General features: G+C 42.6%; 1 protein-coding gene across 1 annotated transcript in view; it reads right to left on the reverse strand.

The window, feature by feature from the left end:
- rasa4 (RAS p21 protein activator 4) overlaps window positions 1-25,773 on the reverse strand; it is a 297,934-nt gene that overhangs the window by 116,253 nt on the left and 155,908 nt on the right. The gene's annotated exons all lie outside the window — the stretch shown is intronic.

A 25,773-nucleotide genomic window follows, 5' to 3' on the forward strand; every position in this document is an offset into this window, starting at 1 on the left:
ACAATGTCCCGGGACATCTGAGGCATGGAGGAGTGTTCAGAATGCAGTGGAGAACTAGGATGGAGACAGATGGAGAAGTAATGGCTAAATAATCCAACTTCTCCATGTGATCCAGATTTTAAAATAATTCATTGCAATCTGATGTTGCAATAGCTGTGAAAGTTCCATGATGACAGTTCCGAATGATTTAGACCGCAAGACCATAAGACACAGGAGCAGAATAAGGCCATTCGGCCCATTGAGACTGCTCTGCCATTCAATCATCCAATCCTTTTATTCACTATTCAGCTCCACGCCCCGGCCTTCTCCCCGTAACCTTCAATGCCGTGCCAAGCTCTGTCTTGGTACACCCAATGATCTGGCCTCCCCGGCTGCCTGCGGTAATAAATTCCACAAATTCACCACCCTCTGGCTAAAGAAGTTTCTTTGCATCTCTGTTTTAAATTACACACAACAGCACAGGGAATAAGCACAATGAGTCCACAGAGATGGATTACTCTAATCCCATCAGTCCCATTCACCCTCTCCATATTTCCCCAGACTTCTACAGCTCTCCCTCCCATGTCCACCAACTCCCATTCAATTCCTAATGTCTTATTGCACGACCACATGGTAACTTGCAGTAACAAGCACTTTGGGATGCAGGAGGAAACCAGGGCATTCAAAAGAAATCCACACAATTCCAGGGAGAACGTGCAAACTCCATGTAGATAGCAGTGAAGATCAGGACTGAATCTAGGCTGCTGGAGCTATGAGGAGTCAGTACTAATTCTTGCACCACCACTGACTGGAGGCATCTTGCATCCTGACTCATAACCAGTGCTTGATGTGATTTTGCAAGAGATGGGATGATGGTTTTTTTTCCCATAATGACCAGCTCATTGTGATCCTGGCAGCAGAAGGAGCAGTGCGGCCCATTCTTCATATATTGTTTCAGAGGTACAGTTCACTAGCTTCAGCAGTACCTCTTAAAAACAGTCAGGTATAGAAATGTCTTTCTGCCTGTATGTGAAACAGGGACACCTCTTTTTCCCTTATTAGGGAGAGAGAGAGCCTGTGGTATGTCGAATTACCGGGTGAATGAGTAGTCTTTGGGGTACTGTAAGTCTGCATCTTTATTGATGCTTTGCTGCACGCTTGAGTGCTCGGGGGTGGGGGTGGGCGCCGATGCTTTTTTGCTGGTGGGGGGGTCATTGCTTTGCTGCTGCTTATGCGTGGGAGGGGGGAGTTGGGGGGGCTTTGGGGTTCTAACATTTAACTGTCATTCATTCTTTGGGCCACTCCTCTGTTTTCGTGGACGTCTGCAAAGAAAAAGAAATTCAGGATGTATATTGTATACATTTCTCTGACATTAATCATACCTATTGACCTATTGAGGAATCAGCCATTCCCAAAAAGTCTTATGCTGGGAAAGGGTTGTGGCTGGCTCCAGGGTTTGGAATTTACACCCTCCAGGGTGAAGAGGGAGGATTAGGGATCAGAACAGGTCAGCTACGGGAATCAGTCAACATCAGTTTTGGAGATGCAAGAAACTGAAGATGCTGGAATCTGGAGCAACAAGTAAAATGTTGGAGGAAGTCCAAATGAAAGGGCTCAGTCTGAAACATCAACTGCCCATTTACCACCACAAATTCTTCCTGGCGCACTGGGTTCCTCCAGCAGCTTGGCTGCTGCTCCCGGTCATTCCTGCATTGGGAGGCTGGAAATAGTGGAGCTCCTCAGAGGCTGCTGAGGGAGCTTAAGCTGTTTTAAGGTCCATGTTAGCAGGTTGGATAAAATCTTGTTGGCAGTGTGAACAGTGAGGAGGCTGCAGAGCTGATTCATGGAGATTTAGACAGGTAAGTGAATGGGCAAGGACAGGGCTGGTGTAATATGATATGGAATCATGATTCATTCTAATTGGACAAAGAAAAACAGTGTAATTTTTAGATGGAAAGAGACAGGAACTCTTGATATTGAGTGGAACCTGGGTAGCCACAACAAGCAATTAGGAGTGCAACGTGTATGTTATCATTTATACAATGGGATTTGAATTTCAGAGTAGCAACATCTTACTGCAATTAAATATGTCCCTGGCCAGACCACACCTGGGAGCCTGAACAGATCTGATCTTCTTAGAAACACAAGGGATTCTGCAGATGCTGGAAATCCAGAGCAACACACACAAAATGTTGGAGGAGCTCAGCAGTTCAGGCAATATCTTTGGAAGTGAATAAACAGTTGCCATTTTGGGCTGAGACCCTTCATCAGGACGGAAAAGGAAAGTGGAAGATGTCAAAATGATAAAAATTGAAGGCAAGGGAAGGAGGACAAGATGAAAGGTGATAGATGAAGTCAGGTGGGTGGGGGAGGGCAGACGTAGTCAGAAGCTGGGAGGTGATAGGTAGAAAAGGTAAAGGGCTGGAGAAGAAGGAATTTGATAGGAGAGGAGACTGGACTATGGGAGAAAGGGAAGCAGGGAGAGGTGATAGCCAGGTGAGGAGAAGAGGTAACAGGCCAGAATTGGGAATAGAAGAAGAGGGAAGGTGGAGGGAAAAATATAACTTACAGAAAGGAGAAATCAATGTTCTTGCCATCAGGTTGGAGTCTATCCAGCCAGAATATGAGGTGTTGCTGCTCCACCCTGAAAGTGGCCTCATCATGGCAGAAGAGGAGGCCGTGGACTGACTCTTAATGTTCCCAATGCAGCCTCTTCTACACTGGTGAAACCTGACTTAAATTGGGGGACCGCTTTGTTGAGCACCTCCACTCATCCACATAAAGCAGAATTTCCCAGTGGCCAACCATTTTATTTCCTATCCCATTCCTTTTCAGATATGTCGTTCCACGGACAACAATCTGAGAAATTTAGTTCTCAATACCTATCTCACTCAGCTGTCTTCATATTTGGTCTCCATCAGTGGCCTCAAGGAACAGCACCTCACATATATGTGTAAATAATGTACAAATAAACTTAAATAAATAGATTTAAATAAATGTATAAATTAGGTCAAATCCTATTCTACCGGTCATACTTCCAGAACATTCCCCTTTGTTGAGCTAAACAAGGCTGTCTGTTCATGCCTGGGCATCTTAGCCCAGAGTCAGTGCATTTGGAGTTGAAGTTTTTCCTGCTAAGGTACCTAGAAAGTCCCTTACACAACTCCCACAGAAACCAGGCTGTACACTACTATTAAAAATTGGTATATTCTCGAGTGGAGCATTTTTTCAATCAATTCTACGTGTCTTAGCACCTCTTGGGAAATTTGGTTGTTGATTTTTTTGGTTGCATTTTTTTTCATTTTCTCTTTTTTTCTTTAGTGCAAGTGTCTCAAATGACATCATAATAGTACCGTGTCCAAAATATTTTCAACCTCATTGAATTGGAAACAATAGATTTCTTATTAACTCTCAAAGCATCTGTGTTTTACTAATGCTGTTTCCCCTGATAATGTCTTCTTTATAGGCCCAATGCTCAGACTACTTTCTTTATGCTCCCTCAGATCTGTGATCTCCTGCAAGCACAAAGTCAGCCCCAAATGTATGCCTGGACTGTTTTTCCCCAATGGAGATCAGGATCAATGTCACTCCCAGTCTCCTGGCTTCAGGACCATTCCAGGCTGCAGTTGCCGATCCTGGCCTTGCCTCTCAGTTTGACATGCACTGGGTAACATTAGGGAGGTCATTCAGACCTACCTACTCAGCAGGCAGGAATAGATGGTACAAACTTTAGCAAAGTGCAGGCATTCATGGACTCCTGTCCTTTCAGAGACCTCCCTGGTTACATCTGCATTAAAATACGCTGAAATAATGCAGATTGGCAAAAATCTATATTGTATTATTCTTTTAGGCATTGGTGGGATCTTCTGACTTAAAGGTAAGACTGCAGCTGAAACCTACTGAAGGTGCAATTTCCAAGTAAAGGCCTCAGCCTCAATGATGCATCTCTACAGTTAACTCTTCTCGGGCATCCTGTCAGGTAGAGGTATCGATTTTAACCGATATTTCGATGACAAACTCTGCCACCTTCATCAAGGATGATGCCTGGGCATGTCTAGTCTGGTGGTATTTATAACCCCGTCGTCGGTCCCTTCTGATTGGTTAGTTCTCGTCCAATCAGGTTTCCACTGTTCCAGCTTGTTTACAATCAAATTCCGGTTCTTACTGAGAGTGAGACCTTCATCATTGTTAAAATTCTTTTCCACTATTTTTATCTCAATGGCTTCCTTCACCAGGTAGTCCCAAAAGCCGAGGCATAGTAGTTTTGTGCTGTCGAATTCAATTCTGTGGCCATTGCAAATGCAATGTTCTTCAACCGCCAATTTCTCCAGGTAACCCAAACGGATACACCTTCTGTGCTCCTTGAAGCCAATTTCCTCCACTCATCCCACATGGCCAATAAACGCTGCTCCGTATTTCCAGGGAATCCTGTAAACGTCAGCCATCCTGAGTCCCAGGTCATCTTTGACCCGCATAAGCTGCAATTTGAACTTCCTTAGGGATTCCTTAGGGAGTATTAATCCAATATTTTTTCAGGATCCTGGCAACCCTTCCAGAAACCATGGACGTATCGGGAAGACAGATGGAAGTGACAGATCCTTCCTCGTTGTTAGGTTTCCTGTTTTATTTCTGTCGGCCCTTTTAAGGGCCTGATTGGTTTCCTTCACTTTGTAGCCATTCTGCAGGAAAGCCGTGGTAATCGTCTTATTTCCTTTTGGAGATCCTCCAGGTCCAAAATAGCTTTCACACAGTTAATCAAAGTATAAAGAATCACTCTAAGTTGGGAGGCGTGATTGGCTGTTATTGTTGAGGTATAAGTCCGTGTGAGTGGGTAAATAGAGGAAGTACGTTACTGTAAACGTGTGTTCAAAAAGGTCAATGGCACCCTTATCAAACCTTGATCGCCAAAGGACCAAACCGTCCTGAATAGGAACATTACAAAAGGACAGTGACTGGCCCTCCAGGCACTACGGCGAAACCCAGCCATTGTGATTTTACCAGCGGACAAAGGAAGTGCGATGATCCTGATGTCCTCGAAGGAATACCACAGTAAAGTCCAACAGATTCTGGACCATCCCGCCCACAGAGTTCTACAGCAGGATCCCACCGATTCGATCGTGAGGATGATCTCTGTTTGACTGAAGAAATCCAGACTGCCAGCAGACATGTGCAAGGCACTTCTGCCTCAGGCGCCGGTACCACCAAGGCTCTACGGGCTCCCTAAGATACACAAGGAGGGTTCCCCCTGGGGCCTATCATAGTGGGATAGATTCTCCAAGCTACTACCTCGCTAAGCTTTCAACAGCCATACTGTCTCCCTTTATTGGGGGCTGTGAGCATCACACTACAAATTTGACCGTCTTTGAAAAAGCAATAACCAGCTATTTAGAAAAGCATATAATTCAGACAACGGTAGTAGAATAATTTCAAGCGGGTTCCGGTGATGTCATCGTTCAGAATGGTAGTTTAAATCAACAGCTCCTCTGGAAAAACAGATATTTTGCCCCGTTAATGCATCAAATCTAAGATCTTTCGAACATATCTGAATTGATAAGGGGGTCAAGAATGGGGGGAAAGAATGGAGATAAAAAAAAGCACCACTGCGGAGCCTATGGAAGAGAGGTACAGTGCGCTGCTCTCCTACACGTGCGTGTGGCGGCGAGACTGACGCTGGGCCTCGTGCAGGCAAAGTGGCAAGTATGATGAAGATTCTGGAAGAGATGAGGGAAGTCCATAAAGATATAAAACAACAACTCAATGATATAAAGTCAAAGCTCGCCAACATCAATCAGAAAATAGTGGTGGCAGAGACTCGAATTGAGAAGGCGGAAGATCACGTGCAAAACGTGGAACAGATACTAAGTAAGACGATAAAAATATTAAATCAACAGGAAAGGAAATTGGTTGACCAGGAGGGAAGATCGTGACGGAAAAATATCAGGATTTATAATGTTCCTGAAGGAGCAGAGGGAGTGTCGATGATGGACTTTGTAGACAAGCTGCTGTGGGAAGTGCTAGAGATTTCACCGAATATGGAGATGGAAATAGAAAGGGCGCACCGTTCATTCGCCCAGCGGCTTGCCGGAGACAAGACAAAGTAAACCACGATCCATTGTACTTAAATTTCTCCGATTCAAGAGCAAAGCGGAGATTCTACGAAGGGCCTAGGGTAAGAAGAGGGTTTTTCAGAACGGGAAGTTAATATACTTCGATCATGATTACCCCCCGGTGGTCCTACAGAAACGAAAGGAGTATTCCAGAGCGAAACGAATATTAAAGGAAGAAAAGATTACCCTGCTAAACTGAGAGCATTTTACCAAGAGGTGACTACAGACACGAACAACTGAGGACTGTCCATTAGCGTGGTCAAACCAAGGGAAAGTCTGGCTGAGCAGTTGTCCCGAACTGCTTGGGAAATAGTAAGAGAACTGCGAAAGCAGGGAATAGGAACAGGACGAGAGAAGGATATTAGGAAGAGACTATGAGTTCTTCAAAGACAACCCTCACCTCCTCCAGAAGAGCCATAAGGTTTGGCTAACTTTAAAAGTGCTGATAAACTAAACGGAAGCAAAAGTAGATGGTGATATACCTATCTCAAGAAATACGTGTTATAATATGGTTTTTATATTAGTCAATTTTTTAAAAATTCATTTATTCATTCCTTTTTCCCCACCTAAATGAGAATATATACATGGGAGGAATACACAGGGAAATCATTTCTGTGTAACGGACATAGTTTTTTTAACTTACTTTTATAGGTACTGCAACGGGGGCCCTCAACCCACAGGTAGGAGGGTCTATCCCCCACGGCGAGACGTTTCTTCTAGCCCAACCCAGGGTCATCTAGAGACCCCAACCTTGGAATCACACCTTCCTTACCTTTCTTTTTATTATTCACATTTCTTGGCTCTTATTTGTTCAGGGAGTAGATCGATTAAGCTATATTATGCAAATTTCAATGATATACTAACAGATAAATACACATGGCTAAGGAAAAAGTAAAATTCATTTCTTTTAATGTCAATGGGCTGTTGAATCCAGTCAAGCGCAGTAAAATTCTATCAAAATGAAAAAAGAACAAGCCCATGTAGTATATCTACAGGAAACTCACTTAAGTGATAATGAGCATGAAAAATTAAAGAGAACGGGCTTCACTAATTTGTTTTTCTCATATAAATCAGGACATAGAAGAGGAGTTGCTATTCTCATCTCAAGTAAGCTAAATTTTGAAAAAGTGTTTGAAATGGGAGATAAGGAGAGCAGATATATTTTGATAAGGGGGAATATAGATGGAAATCCAGTTACTTTATTGAATATATATGAACCCTCAGGAAGTGATATTAGTTTCCTCCAGAAAATTACTAATATTATGGTAATGGAAACAGAAGGTCTCTTGATATGTGGGGGAGACTTAAATTTACAATTACAACCAAAGCTAGACTCTTCCAATAGGAAAACTTATGAAACAAGGTCCTTACATAAGAAAGTTAACACGCTTTTTGAGGATGTTGGACTAATTGATACATGGAGGGACCTTTTCCCCGACAGAAGGGATTACACTCATTATTCTGCCCCCCCCCCCATTCCGTACATACAAGAATAGACTATTTCATAACATTTGGAAAAGATAAAGACAAAATAAATACCTGTGGAATTAGGACAATAGATGTAAGTGACCATGCACCTATATATTTATCTGTTGATTTTGACCTACAACCAAAGAATACTATTTGGAAACTAAATTCAAGTCTACTCAGTGATCCCTATTTTAAGGAACAAATTAAAAAAGAAATTGTGTTTACTTAGATAATGATAATGGAGAGGTTTCACCTCCCATTCTATGCGATACTCTGAAGGCTGTCTTAAGAGGGAAAATTATAGCGATATCTTCATATAAGAGAAAAATAAGGAATAGAACATTAGAGGAATTACAAAATAAACTGAAGGAACTAGAAAAAAAAACACAAGTTGAGTTTGGCACAGGATAAACTAGAGGAAATTTAAAAAATTAGGAATGAAATTAATAGTTTGGCTACACAAGAAATTAGAAAAAATTTAATGTTTCTGAAACAGAGACACTACAAAAGTGGATCTAAATCTATGAAAATACTGGCGTGGAATCTGAAAAAAAAGATAGCAGAAAATACAGTTCATAGAATTAGGGATCCAAGAACAAAAGTGATAAAAAATAAGCTAAGTGAAATTCATGAAGCTTTTGAAATGTTTTACAAAACTCTATATTCCAAAGTTACAGAGGGAAACTTAACCCAAATTGACACCTTCCTGAATTCTTTAGAGTTACCCACTTTAAGCAAAGAACAAAATAGAACGATGACTGCTGACATAACTGAAGCTGAACTAAAAACTGCAATTAGTAGGCTTAAATTAAGCAAGTCAGATGGATATACGGCAGAGTGGTATAAAGAGTTTAGAAGTGAGTTAATCCCTGTTTTACTCCCCACACTGAAGTGGGCCCTGAGAAAGGCACAAATGCCACCCAGCTGGAAAGAAGCGATAATCTCAGCTATACCGAAAGAAGGCAAGGATAAAATGGAATGTGGGTCATTTAGACCAATATCTGTGCTTAATGTGGATTATAGAATATCTACCTCCATCATGGCCAAACGATTAGAAGAGTTTCTACCCACACTGATACATAATGATCAGACAGGTTTCATACAACAATGCCAAACACAAGACAATATACGAAGGACACATCACATTATGGATAATATAAAAAAATGAAATTGAAGCGATAGTGAAAAGCGTGGACGCTGAAAAGGCATTTGATTCGGTTAATTGGAATTCTCTCTATAGAGTTTTACATAGATTTGGTCTACATGACACAATTATTAAAACTATACAGGCGCTATACGACAATCCTACTGCCAGGATTAAAATCAATGGATATTTATCTAATAGCTTTACCCTAGAAAGGGGCAAGAGACAGGGTTGTGCATGGTCACCGCTACTCTTTGCATTATATCTGGAACCAGTAGTTCAATACATCAGACAAAATGAAGATATCAGGGGAATTACTATTAAAGGGACAGAGCATAAATTGGCCTGTTACGTGGATGACATTTCGATCTACCTAGGGCAACCAACAGACTCTTTACCTAAATTGATGCAATCCTTTGAACAATATGGCCAATTATCAGGATACAAGATCAACATAGATAAAACCCAACTACTTTCATATAACTATAGTCCACCAAGAGAAATTGAAAGTATATATACTTGGGCATGGCAAACAGATTCCGTCAAATATTTGGGCATCATTACACCAAAAGATTTGGCAAAATTATCAGAATGCAATTATCAGCCAATATATAAAAAACTTAAGGAAGATATAACCTAATCCCTTTTCTTGGTCTCAGTTCAAGGATTGAATCTATTAAAATGAATATATTGCCCAGATTACTATATCTCTTTCAGACCCTACCAACAGAGATTAACCAAAACCAATTCAATGAATGGAACAAGATGCTATCAAGAAATATATGGCAAGGTAAAAGGCCTAGGGTTGGTCTCAAAACTTTGCAATTAGCCAAGGAAAATGGGGGGGGGGGGGATGGGGCCTACCTTTTCTTAGAGATTATTATTTTGCAGCACAGTTGAGAGCTGTGAATTGCTGGTGCAACCCATCATATGATGCTCAATGGAAAAACATTGAGGAGAGGATACTTTCCAACCCGATACAGGCAATTTTAGCTGATAACAACCTACAAAGTTACATAAGTAATATTGACAACCCGTGGGTGAAATGGACTCTTAAAATATGGAAAACTATTATAAAAGAATATAAACTGGAGAGAGACATTGCAATTCTTAAATGGTGTGCATATGACTTGGATTTTAAGCCGAATAAACTGGATGCTAGATTTAAGGACTGGACAGCTAAAGGAATAACAGCTATTTGCAATATAATGAAAGAAGGAACACTGTTCAGTTTTGAAATGCTCAAAGAGAAACACTTGTTAGAAAAACAAGACTTTTACTGGTATTTACAGATGTGACAGTATGTTAATAAGATGGTTAAAAATGTAACCAAGGCAAGTGCATGTCTGATAGAGCTGTTTAGAAAAGCATATAATTCAGACAATGGTAATAAGATCATTTCAAGCGTGTATAAGGGTTTGTCAAATCTTAAAACACATTCAACTTCATACATTAAAACAAAATGGGAGAAGGAAGGAGGGATAATAATATCTGAGGAAGACTGGACAGTAATATGGAGGTATCAATGGAAGTGTACCAGTTCACAAAAATGGAGGGAATTCGGGTGGAAAAACTTGATAAGATATTTTATTACACCCTCTCAGAAATCCCATTATGATAACAACCCCACTGTTTGCTGGAGAAATTGTGGAAATCAAAGTACAAACCATTATCATATTTTCTGGGAATGCCCCGTTATCAAAGACTATTGGAGTGGGACACACAATACCTTACAAGACATCTTTAAATGTGAAATACTTTTAGAAAGTAAGACCATATATTTTGGGTATATACCTCAAGAATGGTTGAAAAGAGATAAATATTTAATGAATGTACTGCTGGCGGCTGGTTAAAAAGATCTTTACCAGGAAATAGTTATCACAGGAGAGCCCAACTTTACATGTATGGATGAAAATTACAATGGACATTTACAAAATGGAGAAGATAACAGCATCTGTTAATCATGTTGGAACAATTTGATTCACACTGGGAAAAATGGTTTAACTACATAACACCTCATAGGCCTGATTTTATTCTCACAGGTCAATGAATATGTTATAAACAAAAAGATCACTCCCTACTTTGTACATAGTTTTCTCCTTTTGATTGTTCTATCTTTCCTCTCCTTTCTATAAGTGTATACCTCAGATAAATATTATGTGGAGATTTGTGACAAATGTGACTATATGATATATGTGTACAGCATCTGAAATATATCTTATGGAAAGTTTTGTTTGATGATGAACTTCAATAAAAAATAAATTACAAAAAAAAAGAAAAAGCAATAACCAACATCCAGCTGACCCTGAAGGACACAAGGGTCAGTTTTGACATGGTGTCCATGTTTAAGAGTTCCCACTAAGGACAGCTTGGTCCTCCTGCGATCAAGGTTTGATAAGAGTACCGTTGGCCTTTTTGAACATACATTTACTTCAATGTACTTCCTCTATAAGGGGAACTCCTATGAACACACAGATGGAGTGGCCGTGGGATCGCCCTTGTTGCCAACTACTGCTAATTTCTGCATGGAGGACTTTGAGGAGGGGGCTCTGAGTTCATTGCCCTTACACCCGAAATGCTTCTTCAGCTACGTCAATGACACCTTCATAGCGTGGCCTCATGGACTCCAGGTACTCCATCAGTTCCATGACAATCTGAACAGTATACATCCCACCATTCAATTTATGATGGAGATGGAGAAGAATGGTTCCCTCCCGTTCCTAGACATTCTAATATGACGGAATCTGGACGGTAGACTCGGACATGGCATCTATCGGAAACCCACTAACATGGACATATACCTCAACAATAACAGCCACCATCACGCCTCCCAAACTGGAGTGGTTTTTTCTACTTTGATTAACGTGTGAAAGCAAATTAGGATCCAGACAGTCTCCACAAAGAAGTAGGACGATTATGCATAACGTTCCTACGGAATAGCTACAAGGTGAAGGAAACCAATTGAACTTTAAAAGGGCTAATGGAAAAACCAGATAACCTAACAGTAAGGAGGAACCTGCTACTACTGCCTGTCTTCCTTATATTTCCAAAGTTTCAGGAAGGATAGCCAGGATCCTGAAGAAATACTGGATTAATACTATCCACAAACCCGTAAGGAAGCTCAAATCACAGCTTATGTGGGTCAAAGGTGACCTGGGACTCAGATCAGCTGGCGCTTACAGGATTCCCTGTGAACACAGAGTGGCGCATATCAGCCAAATGGGACGCACAGTGGAAACCCTCATTAAGGAGCACAGGAGGTGGAACCGTTTGGGGTACCTGGAGAAATCGGTGGTAGCAGGACATTGCATTAGCAATGGCCACAGGATTGACTTCAACGGCACAAAACTAATGTGCCATGCCAATAGTTTTTGGGACCGGCTGGTAAGGGAAGCCATTGAAATAAAACTAGAGGAAAAGAATTTTAACAAAGATGAAGGTCTCGCTCTAAGTTAGAACTGGAATTCAATTGAAAACAAGGAGGGACAGTGAAAACCTGACTGGATGAGGACCAACCAGTCAGGAGGGACTGATGACGGGGGTTAAAAATACCACCAGACCAGACATGCCCAGACATCATCCCTGAGGAAGATGCTAGAGTTTGTCATCGAAACGTCGGTTAAAATCAATATCTGGAAGCCCGAAAAGAGTTTATTTGTCATATACGCCGGGAAAGCACTAGATCTCTACAGTTATTCTTTTCTGTCTTTCATTGCAACGCTGAGCAGAGTAGGTAATGGAACGGCAGCATCCTTGCATTGGCAGCTTCTGGGAATACTTCCTTTTCCTTCTCAGCGCAGCAGCTCTACAAGGTCCACTTTCCTGAGATCAGACTTTTCTCGGATTCTGACTGATGAGTAAGTTTGGCAGACGCCATGAAATCTTAAGCCTTTGGGAAAAGAGTATATCCACCAGGCACCACGGGCACTGTTGCTATATGCCGTGTCAGGGCACCAGGCAGCTGTTTAGTCCTTGCTCTGACGCTCCCACTGCTCTATCCTACTGCACATCTTTCACCAACAACTGCCTGCCTTCGGTGTTCTATTTGTCTCTGCAGATGTTAATTTATTCAATCAGTCCCTCACTTCCTCATTCATCCTTCTGAAGATGTTCATTAGCTCCAGTTCTGTTGTTCCCCAGTTGTACTGCTCTCATCCTCAGTGTATTTGCTTTGCATCATTGAGTAGGTAAGGAACTAGAGTTGGACTTGCTTGCAAGCTTACTTTTGGGAACTGCATCTCTCGTTGCTCAGTACTGCAGCTTAACATAGAACAGTGTAATGCGCTGTAAGGTTTCACTGCCAATGTAATGGCCTCTCTGTAATGTTTCACTGCTAATGTAATGGTTTCTCTGTAGCAGCAATGTTTGGGTTATGACTAGAGAAAACGGGGGCTTTGGAATGTGTGCCGTCCAATGAAAGGTATGTTGTTTCTTTCTTGTGGGGCTGAGAGAAGGGATTCATGGCCTTTTGTCGGCGAGAGATGAAGAGAGAAGACACGAATGGAGAGAGTTGGTAGACTGCTGGACAGAGGGAATGTGGAGCGAGGGTCTGAGGGTCAGCGACACTCGGAGGAGGTCGATGGGGAACGAATGGACGGAAACATGAGCTCCAACGTGCACATTAGACTGTTTAATTAAAATGGGCCCTTTTTCTTTTTATTTTCTTTACAACCCATTTAGTCAGATTAAGATTTATAAAGTTCAATCATTTAATTGCATACGGTGTACTGTCTGATATTTTGCTGTTCGGATTTGTAACTGGGCAACATATCATGCAGTATCCACACAAGTGAGATTTCTCAGTTTGGCTGGGCCAGAAACTGTCTTCCCCTAGACGAATGCATGCTGGCCGAACCTCAGGGTTACACCAGTTTCTCGAAATATGATTTTTGACAGTCAGGTAGGTTTACCAGTTTGTGATCCGGTGCTCAGACTGCACTTGATGAATTACTCTATTGCAGGGCAGGAATGCAAGAACCCAACTAGCTCAGCAATGTTGTAAAAGGATGGTCCGTCTTTATCTGATCCGAGCTGTATGTTGCTCTGACCAACACCACGTAGTTTGATTCTGAAACCTCTGAGGTGGGTCAGAGAGCCAGTCAGGTGTGCAACAATTACTTCAGGAGACACAACAGTTCTCAGGGCTAACTATGGAGCAATAAAAGCATTCTATCCTGAGGACAAAAAAAACCAACTTAGTTATTGCTTCATTGTGCAAAGTCACTGCCTTTCTGGTGAGACAAGGGACTACTTCGAACAGCAGTTCCTATGGATACAGTCACTTTTTAAACCATCATCAGATGCTGAGTGGAATTGCAGTCAGTAATCATTGTGGATATAGATAGTTTCTCACATGGGATGATTGTATAACGAGCCGTTGTTATTGTTGGCAGAGAATACTTCAATTCTATTGTACCCTTTCAATTAAAAGCTAGACCATAAGACACTAGACATCGGAGCAGAGTTAGGCCATTTGGCCCATCGGGTCGGCATCGCTGTTTTATTATGGTTGATCCATTTCCCTCTTAACTCTATTCGCCTGCCCTCTCCGCACTACCTTTCACACCCTGACTAATCATCAACCTGCACAGCCACCTGTGGCAATGAACTCCGCACATTCACCACCCTCGTCTCTGTTACAAACGGACGTCCCTCAGTTCTGAAGTTGTGCCCTCCAGTCATACTCCCCCACTATTGGAAACACTATTTAGGCTTTCAACTTTTGACAGGTTTCAATGCCCCACCATTCTTATAAATTGCAGCACACACAGGCCCAGAGCCATCAAATGATAAACCTTTCATTCCTGAAATCATTTTCGTGAACTTCCTTTGAACCTTCTCCAATGTCAACCCATCCTTTCTTAGAAAGCGGGTCCAAAAATGATCAGAATATTCCAAGTGAGGCCTCACCAGTGCCTTAAAAACCTCAGCATTACATCCTTTTATTTATATTCCAGTTCTCTTGAAATGAATGCTAACATTACATTTGCCTTCCTCACCACTAACTTAACCAGCAATTTTTCCTTAAGGGAATGCTGCGTGAGGACTCCCATGTCTCTTTGCATTTTGGATGCTTTAATTTTCTCCTGGTTTAGAAAATAATACACACTTTTATTCTTTCTACCAAAGTGCATGATCAAATGCTTCCCAACATTGTATTCCATCTGCTGTAACCCAGACGAAATGCTGGAGGAACTCAGCAGGTCAGGCAGCACCGATGGAAATGAATAGACAGTCAATGTTTTGGGCCCAGACCCTTCTTCAGGACTGAGAAGGAAGGAGGAAGATGCTAGAATAAAAAAGCTGAGGGGAGGGGAAGCAGGCTACCTGGAAGGTGATTCCTGAAGCCAGGTGGGAGGGAAAGGTAAAGGGCTGGAGAAGAAGGAATCTGATAGTGGAGGAGAGTGAATAAAAGGAGTGGACCGAGGGGGAAGTAATAGGCAGGTGAGAAGAGGTAGAAAGTCACTTTTTTTGCCCATTCTCCTAATCTATCTAAGTCCTTCTGCAGCCTCATCACTTCCTCAACACTAACTTGCCCCTCTACCTATCTTTGTACCATCTGCAAACTTGGGCACAAAGAAATCAATTCTGTCAGCCAAATTGTTGACATATAATGTGAAAAAAGGGGCCTCAACACTGACCCTGCGGAACACCACCATCACTGGTAGCCAATCAGAAAAGACTACCTTTATTTCCACCCTTTGCCTCCTGCCAATCAGCCAACGCTCTATCCATGCTATTATCTTTCCTGTAATACCATGGACTCTTATCTTGCTAAGCAGTCTCATGTGCGGCACCCTGTCAAAGGGCTTCTGAAAATACAAGTACACGACATCCATCGATTCTCCTTCGTGCATTCTTCCTGTCATTTCCTCAAAGTATTCCAAAATTTTCCCATGTTGACTTTAGCCTATTTTACCACGTGCCTCCGGCTAACCTGAAACCTCATCATTACCAATCAACTCCAACATTGTTCCAACCACTGAGGTCAGGCTAACTGGCTTATAATTTCCTTTCTTCTGCCTCCCTCTCTTCTTGAGAGTGGAGTGACATTTACAATTTTCTAGTCCACTAGTACCATGCCAGAATCTATTGAGTCTTGAAAGATCAGTACTAATGCCTCCACAATCTCTTCAGCTACCTCTTTCAGAACCCTGGGGTATTGTCCATCTGATCCAGATGACTTATCTACTTTCAGCTTCACAAGCACCTTCTCCCTAGTAATCGCAGTTTCACTCACTTCTGCCCCCTGACACTCTCGAACGTCTGGCATACTACTAGTGTCTTTCACAGTGAAGACTGATGCAAAATACTTATTCAGTTCATCCGCCATTTCCTTTTCCCCCATTACTACCTCTCTATTTCACTTTTCAGCCATCCACTGTTTACTCTCACTTCTCTTTTACTGTATATATCTGAAAAACTTCTGGTATCCTCTTTGATATTATTGGCCCGCTTATCTTCATATTTCAGCTTTTTGTTTCTTATGGCTTTTTAGTTGCTTTCTGCTGGAGATTTTTACAGTTTCCCTATCCGTTATCATCTCATTATTTTTGCTCTATTATATGCCCTCATTTTGGCTTTTATGTTGGCTTTGACTTCCTTTGTCTGCCATGGTTGTGTCATCCTGCTTGTTTGGGATGTATCTATCCTGTGACTTTCGGATTGCTTCTATAAACTCCAGCCACTAAAACTCTGCCATCGTCCCTGACAGTATACCCTTCCAATTAACCCTGGCCATTTTGTCTCTCATGCCTCTGTAACTCCCTTTGCTTCATGGTATTACTGATACATTTGACTTTAGCTTCTCCCTCTCAAATTGCAGGGTGAATTCTATCATGATCACAGACTCCTAAGGGTTCCTTTACCTTAAGCTCCCTGTATATTGAGATTCCCAGGAGTATAGTAACATTGTCCTTTAGAGATGCATTTTGTATTTCCTGTTGTAATTTGTAGCCCACGTCTTGCGTACTGTTTGGAGGCCCGTATGTAGCTCCCGTCAGATTGTTTTTACCCTTGCAGTTCCTTAACTCTATCCACAACGATTCTACATCATCTGATCCAATGTCACCTCTTTCTAAGCATTTGGTTTTTTTTTTGCTAACTGAACCACCTCAACCCCTCTCCCTACCCGCCTGTTCTTTTGCTATAATGTGTATCCTTGGACATTAAGCTCCCAGCTATAACCTTCATACAGTTGCAGGCTTAACATCCAAGGATACATATTGTTTGATTAATTGTGTTTATTTTAACACTAAATCACTGATAGCATTTTTTTAATTAATTCAAACCATTTGGATAGTAATCTATAATGGACAAGCACAGACTATCACTTAAATCCTTTCTTTGTTTCTCTCACCCTCCCTCTGTGCCCCCCCAGTGCTGAAACCTAGCAACTCGCCTCTTCATTTCATAATTGCATCAAGGAGGACACCCAAACACTGCCACCCTCCTCCCATCATGGAGGCATCCATTCCTTCAGCAGCAACGTTCCTCTGTAGCTGGCAGTTCTCCTTCAGAGTTCAGTGCTGGGACCGCAGCTATTTACAATATACATTCATGATTTAGATGAAGGGATTAAAAGTAACATTAGCGAATCTGCAGATGACACAAAGCTGGGTGGCAGTGTGAAATGTGAGGAGGATGTTAAGAGAATGCAGGGTGACTTGGACAGGCTGGGTGAGTGGGCGGATGCATGGCAGATGCAGTTTAATGTGGATAACTATGAGGTTATCCACTTTAGTGGCAAGAACAGGAAGGCAGATTATTATCTAAATGGAGTCAAGTTAGGAAAAGGGGAAGTACAACGAGATCTAGGTGTTCTTGTACATCAGTCACTGAAAGCAAGCATGCAGGTACAGCAGGCTGTGAAGAAAGCTAATGGCATGCTGGCCTTCATAACAAGGGGAGTTGAGTATAGGAGAAAAGAGGTCCTTCTGCAGCTGTACAGGGCCCTGGTGAGACCACACCTGGAGTATTGTGTGCAGTTTTAGTCTCCAAATTTGAGGAGAGAAATTCTTGCTATTGAGGGAGTGCAGCGTAGGTTCACAAGGTTAATTCCCGGGATGGCGGGACTGTCATATGTTGAGAGATTGGAGCGACTGGGCTTGTTTACACTGGAATTTAGAAGGCTGAGAGGGGATCTGATTGAAACATATAAGATTATTAAGGGATTGGATACGCTGGAGACAGGAAGCATGTTCCCACTGATGGGTGAGTCCAGAACCAGAGGCCACAGTGTAAGAATAAGGGGTAGGCCATTTAGAATGGAGTTGAGGAAAAACTATTTCACCCAGAGAGTTGTGGATCTGTGGAATGCTCTGCCTCAGAAGGCAGTGGAGGCTAATTCTCTGGATGCTTTCAAGAAAGAGTTAGATAGAGCTCTTAATGATAGCGGAGTCAAGGGATATGGGGAGAAGGCAGGAATGGGGTATTGATTGTGGATGATCAGCCATGATCACAGTGAATGGCGGTGCCGGCTCGAGGGGCCGAATGGGCTACTCCTGCACCTATTGTCTATTGTTTAAGACCTGGCTACCAAGTTCACCCCTGCAAGGCTTAATACCAGCAGATGAAAGAACATGCAGCACATTGAACACATTGTGCTGAAAATGAAGAGTGTTTCATTATGCAAGGAAACCCGATAATGTTATTCTGTACATCTCAATTGAAGAATTTGTTCTTTTCATACTAATAAAAGCTTGTAACCCAATTTCTTGGCCAAAGTGCCTGAGGCACATCCGCGAATGAGAATTATTTCTTATTACCAAACAGGACCTTGATATGACTGTGTGGGTTTCCTCCGGGTGCTCCAGTTTCCTCCCACAGTCCAAAGATGTACGGGTTGGTAGTTGTAAATTGTCCCGTGATTCGGCTAGGATTAAATCAGGGGATTGCTGGGCGGTGTGGCTCAAAGGGGCCAGAAAGGCCTATTCCATACTGTATCTCAATAAATAAATAAATCTGTTAAATCGAGGATTAACAGCCATTTATTGAAGTGATGTATACAAGGTTACATAATTTATGTAATCTTCAGCCAATCCACCCAGAGGGTTAATGCAACAAGTGATCAGTATTTTATATAACTGCTCAGAGTGACAATACCTACCAATTCCCCCAGCTGCAGCACTTACGCTAATGACACACACGTCATTATTCATGGTAAATATGATCTGAACAATACATTATTATTTATCTACATGCAGTGTGAGCTGTGTGGGTGTTCCTTGCTCCTTATTTCTCTCTGGCTGAATATGTGAGCACTAATATCTCTTTAGGGTAAATGGATAATGGATTCTCATTCTCTCTGTCTCTGAGGTAACTGTGTCGGGACTTCTCACACTCTCTCTGGAGTGGACATGAGACTTTCTCTCTACCTGGGGTAAATTTGTCGAGGAGTGGTTCGCTCTCTCTCTTCCCCTTCTCTTTCCTTTCTTTTGCTCCCCTCTCTCTTCCCCTTTCCCCTTCTTCCTCTATCCCCCTCTCACCAACTCCCTCCCACCTCTCCTCCACTCTCTCCAAGCACCCTCACCCACTCCCTCTCCCCCCTCCCTGCTCTCTCCTCCTCTCTCCCATGCTCCTTCCCTCTCTGCATAAATATGTGGGTGCCCCCCCCCCCTTTCTCTCTGTCTGTCTCTCCATGGGGTAAGTGTACATAACCCACATGTCTTGGCACTTTCACTATCTGTGGTTAGTCAAGTTTGTTGGTCGCTTCTGTAGATGGTCATTACTTGTTTTTCTCTGGTGCACTGCTGATTAAATAGGCAATTTAATATGTGTAAGTGATGTCAGGACTTACAGACACCACTGACCTCTTAAACTGTGTGTTGTGACTATGTCTAACAATTCTTTCTTTGTGCAATGTGTCACAACTCCCAAGGCTTATCCTATACCATCAGGTGCCCCTAATTAACAGCCCAGAGTCTGTCAGCCCTTGTATTGCGATTGACAAGCTCAGCATCCAATTAATTCCCAAACAGATATTCCCTACAACTCAGTATGCGGTACCGTAACACTGTTTGCATTCCCGATAACAATATTTCCGGTGTTGTGGGAGGGTGGTATATACCTCTGCTCGAGGTGGGCAGTGGATGAGTGGGAGGAAAGAAGTGAATTTATGTTTATCAAAGCAGGAGGATAAATGGTCTTTGAATTTCAAAGGAGAGCTTGAAAACTAATTCTACCGAACAAAATACTAATGATAACTTTTCTAGATTATGACAAATGTTCCTGGAAATGAGATGACATGGCAATTTTTTATATGTGCCATGAAAATGAAAATGGGTTTTATCCTAGTAGAATGCACTTGCATTTCTGGGTTACACATCACCATTCTAGAAATGTATGTGGATCAAAACATAGAGTGAAATGCATCATTGCCGTAAATAACTAATACACTTGAGGGTGTGCTCAGGCAGCCTGCAAGTGTCACCACACATTCCAGTTCCAATACATCATACCCACAATGCTGAGCAGAACAACAAATGATGAAACAACAGCAAAACAAGCCCCGTTCCTACCTACCACACACCCACTCACGTTCACACACAGCCCTCCTACCCCAGCACAGGCTGTCTGCGGCCTCCAGCCTCCAGTGGGCTCACAGATATCTGCAGACTCAGTTTCTGGTCTACAGACCTCAACTTCTGGACTTCCAATTCAACCTTCAGGCCTCAGTCCTCGGCATCGTCCCCAGAACCCACTGATCACCAAATATTAGGCCTTGAACTCCAGATTCGCCAATGATGGGACCCCGAATACTAGGCCTCAAACTCCAGTCTCACTGATTCATATACCCAGGGGGTGTCACTGGACCTAGTTTCTCCTGTCTGCTTGGAACTCAGACTCTGGAACCCGCTAACAACTTACTGAACCTGGGGGGGGGGGCGGAACACTAGCTCTCAGCCACACTGCTCTGCAGGCCAGACATCTGGTATCTGACCATGGGTGTCCCAATTCTGCATCCCTAGCCTTCGAATGCAAAGCGGAGACCTGACCACTAATTCCCTCACATTCTCGTCCTTGAATTAAACTTGAGCCCAAACTCTCCTCTCTGTTTGCAAAACTGGACCTGTAAATTTAAAAAAAAAATTCAAAAATATCTTAAGCTGAGTTAAACTTTCTATAACCCTGCTTACTCTTGAGTTGTACCACTTACAGGGCCGCTCACACCTAAAGTTTATGATTCACAGCAAGTGCAGATCATTCAGTTTGACTGTTACTATGTGACACAGAAACTCCTGAGTATTTACAAACAGTGCATCATACAGTGGTCACCCGGCTGTGCTGTTTGACTTGGAAGGTTAGGCCATGAGTCAAGGCACACTATTGGCAAGCTCAGGAACCCCAAGGCAAAAGGCATAAAAGTCCACACATTTATAGACTTTGCCCCTGCAGAGTCAGCGGGGATGAATGTTCCTTCCTGGAATTGGAGATTCCTTGAAGATGTCCAGGATGCTACGCAGGCTAGTGCTCATGATGGAACTGACTAAGTTTACAAGTCTCTTCATCAGTAGCAGCCCTCTCCCACCCCCCCATATCAGATGGTGATGCAGCCAGTTAGAATGCTCTCTGTTGTACACCTGTAGAAAATTGGAAGTGCCTTTGGTGACATGACAAATCTTCTCAAACTCCCTCAAACTCCTAATGAGATATTGCCACTGTCATGCCTCTTTGTGGCCGCATTGATATTGCCCCTGACGTGTGTCATGCTGCACGAAAATGGTCACTGATCCATGCCCGACTGTACTCTTATGGGGCTTCATGTTCTCACCTAAAACCCAAAGCTCTTCACGGGCCACAGGGGTTACTTCTCCCTCAGCATTTCAACACCAGCTTCCCAGATAACACCTGTGACTCATTCACTCTGAACTTTTCCAACCCCTAATCCTAACCCTTTTGCCAGGCATATCGCAGGGCTGGTACTCAGGGAATAATAACTACCCTGTTCTTCCCCATCCCATCAACTCTACTGAGTGTCACTACAGTGAAAATTATTACAGCACTGTGATCAATGGAAAATGTTGTCAGCCATCTATCCTGGTCCAGGGGATAGGCAACAGCATATACCAACCTGGCCTTTATACGTAGTTCAAAGTAATTTTTATTATCAAAGTACACATATGTCACCATATATAACCCTGAGATTCATTTTTCTGCGGGCATACTCAACAAATCTATAGAATAGTAACTATAACAGGATCAATGAAAGATCAACTAGAGTGCAGAAGACAACAAACTGTGCAAATGCAAATATAAATAAATGGTAATAAATAAAGAGAACATGAGATAGCAAGATAAAGCGTCCTTAAAGTGAGATCAATGATTATTGGAACATCTCAACGATGGGGCAAGTGAGTGTAGTTATCTACTTTTGTTCAAGAGCCTGATGGTTGAGGGGTAGAAGCTGTTCTTGAACCTGGTGGTGTGAGTCCTGAGGATTCTGTACCTTCTACCTGATGGCAGCAGCAAGAAAAGAGCATGGCCTGGGTTGTGGGGATCTCCGATGATGGATGCTGCTTTCCTCTGACAGCATTTCATGCTCAATGGTTGGGAGCACTTTACCCATGACGTACTGGGCCAAATCCACTATCTTTTGTAGGATTTTCCGTTCAAAAGCATCCTCTGCTACATCGCACACAAAAAGAGTGCACAGTCCTTAAGGGCCCTTACTTAAGGGAAGACATCGAAGAAGACCAAGGGGAGTGAGGAAAGAAAGGGAGGGAAGAATCACCGATTTGGTAAGAATGCCCTGTGGAATGACCACAACAATGAAGTCAATGAATTTTCAGGCAATGATACTGTTCCAGCATAGATTACAGTGTTACAACACATACATGGGGGCGGCGTGGTAGCATAGTGGTTCGCACAAGGCTTTACAGTACGAGGGACCTGGGTTCAATTCCTGCCACTGCCTGTGGGGAGTTTGTATGTTCTCACCGTGACCTGGGTGCCCTGGACTATTCTGCAGTCCAAAGATGCAGCAGTTGGTAGGTTAATTGGTCATTGTAAATTGTCCTGTGATTAGACTAGGGTTAAATCGGGGGATTGCTGGGCAGCGTTGATTGAAGTCCTGAAAGGGCCTATTCCATGCTGTATCTCAATAAATAAATAAATAAAACAATCAAAGAATACTACAGCACACAAAATAACACACAGTCCACTGACACCAAATCAGATCTTATGAACAACAGTCTGGTTCACCTCCCTCTCCAACTCCTGTTTACTCTTATGGAGATCTGTTCTCTTAATATTTTTCAGTTATTTTTGAATCTATTATCTCACCCTTATCAATTGTCGTTCCAAGACTGTAGTAATTGAACATTTTAACACTGAATTCTAGCCAAGAATATTAAAGCCATTTCCTCCTTTGTTGATGTGGATTTGAAGTTATGGAATCCGATCATCCAAGCATAAATTTATAATCAACAGAATTTCGCTCTGAGTTGGAAGCATTAATGATTTACATTTTTGGCCATCTACCATTTATCTGAAAATAACTAGTGGAGGGAGAGAAGGCCAAAAAAATTCTGTCAGTCTCTGTTTTGAAATAGACAATTACCTTAGCACAAGAGAGGAGTCAAAAGAAATGGAAGTAGGGGTTGGCCACGTGCTCCAGCAGTAAATCAGAATGATCCAATTGACCTCAATTCTACTTTTCTATCTGATTGTCATGGTGATGATTCCCTCTGCAGTTTTCAGTACTCTGTCCCAGCTATTCTAGAGTATTCGATGCTCTGTCTAAAAAATTGCTTCATAATTTTCCTTCATACAGTCCCCCTCTCATCTTAATCCATGCCCTCTAATATTTGGCACTTCCACCCTGGGAAAAAGGCTATCTACCCTGTCTATGCCTTTCATAATTTTATAAACTTAACTTTATAAACTATCAGGTCACCACTTAGCCTCTGACACTCCAGGGAATACAACCCACTCTTTTTGAGTGAGAGCTTCACACTATCAGATGCAAGGTTGGGACCCCAAGGCAAAAGGCATCAAAGTCCCCACATTTGTGGACCTTATCCCCGCAGAGTCTATGGGGATGGATGCTTTACTGAAGTCCATGTAATCCACATCCACTGACCGCCCTAGCATCACTAATCACTTTCATCACCACTTCAAAAAAGTTTGTAAGACACGGCCTTTCCCACACAAAACCATGCTATCTGCAGTAAGTCCTCATTTTTCCAAATTCAAGTAAATTTTGTTCTTAAGAATCTTTTCTCCACCACTGATGGAAGGCTCACTATCCTAAAAGTTCCAAGGTTATTCCGATTGTTTTTCTTATACAAAGAACAACATTGGCCATTCTCCACTTTTTTCGAACATAGCCTGTGGCGCGTGGGTCGGAAGATCTCTGTCAAAGCCCCAGCAAATCTGCTGCCTTGAGGCAGAACCAATAATGTAGGCCATTGACCTCTCATCAAAAACTTTAATCATTTCTTGTTTCACATGCTGTTTAACCTGCTGAGTATTGTTATTTTTATCTCAGTCTGGATGCCGGATGGGATCTATCATAGTCAAGACTCTATTCAAGCCAACCCTATCTGGAACTGGTTTTAGCCATTCTGATCTGGAGACCCTGCCCCAGATATTCTAGTCTAGACTCTGTCCCGGTTTCCCATGGCCTTATTCTGTCCCATCCACTCTGGACTGGGCTCTGGCCTTACCATTCTCACCTACCCACTCATGCAGCTTGTAAAGTTCTTAGCTATGGACAAGATGGAAACCCTCATCCACCAGGTCAGTGATGTGTGCCATTACTGGACACTCATCACTCATGCAGCATTCTTTCTACCCTATGCCTTCTGCAATCGATGAAACAGGATCTTTGCCAACCACTTACAATGGAGGCGTTCAGTTTCTTTAAAATATGCTGCTGCTTGGTTGCTGTTCTCTGTTAAACCTCATTAAACCTAGATGTACGCATTGGGTCAAATATACCATGTAAATTTGACCCAGTGAGCCAACGACAGTCCTGTCCTTGGTAGTAGAGCTACTAGGACTTGATGTTTCAATCCCTGTGGTAAGTCAGCATTCTCGATGTTGGCAGTGAGCTTGGAGTGGTGACAAGGAGGGAGGGTAGGTACGTCATCGGGGTCTTTGACATTTCGTTGATAAGCCCACGACGTCTCCAGAGGGCTCAACAGTGCTACCTGGCGTCCCAGATACACTCCCCTCAGTTCCATACCCTCCTGTCTTCAGCCCAGTTGTTGTCTTTCCTTTTAATCCAAATCTAATTGCTGCTTTCTTCTGCTGTATTTGACAAGGACTTGATTGCTTGTTGGAGGGAGTGACCCCTCACCCCCATCTTCTTCAATAGACTGGTCGTAGATGTAGCAACGAATCCCCTGCATCCCACTTCTACAGGGAAAATCTTGTTCTTCCAGCCATTCTGGGCAGCTTCAGTTGTCAGTTCAGAGTACTTGGTCTTTTTCCTCCCATAAGCTTCTTCGACACTAAAACTGTCCTCAGTTTTCAGCGTTTGAAACAACTACTTTTCTGGTACAACTGCTGTCTTAATTTGATCACAAACAGCCTCAGGAAAGGTTCTCTCCAACCATCTATTAGTGCTCTTGCTGGGGAATAAAGATGTGAAATTCATTTATCATGGCAAACAAGTCCAGAAGCTGACAATTTAGCTGAGCCTTGTTAAAACAAAATAACATTAATGCCCTTGAAAGCAAAGCATTCAGTATTTAACTACTCTGTGTTTTATTCAGAGTTGTTCTGAGTACTTTGGCTGATTGAATGGGATGAGTCATTCAGAGACATAACGACAGGAGAGTAGAACACAGTTTGGATCTGCATTCATTTTGTTCTCTCGCTCTAAAAAGCAATTTCCATGAAAATGCTTACAAATCGCTGCCTGAGCACTTCTACCTTGTGATCTTGAACACAAGGAGCTCAAGCAATCCACATTTGAAAGGTGGTCCACTGTCATCTTCATAAAAGATAACGTTTCTTTCTCTTTAGCCTGGTGGGTTTATGCAGGGCAGGAATTCTCCAGTGGCACGCTCGAGCCAGACCCCAGTTCATGGGCTGCCGCAGTATCTTACTGGGGTAGACTGGCTG

The sequence above is a fragment of the Mobula birostris genome, chromosome 25 (assembly GCF_030028105.1).
Source record: "Mobula birostris isolate sMobBir1 chromosome 25, sMobBir1.hap1, whole genome shotgun sequence".
In the NCBI taxonomy this organism is placed as follows: Eukaryota; Metazoa; Chordata; class Chondrichthyes; order Myliobatiformes; family Myliobatidae; genus Mobula; species Mobula birostris.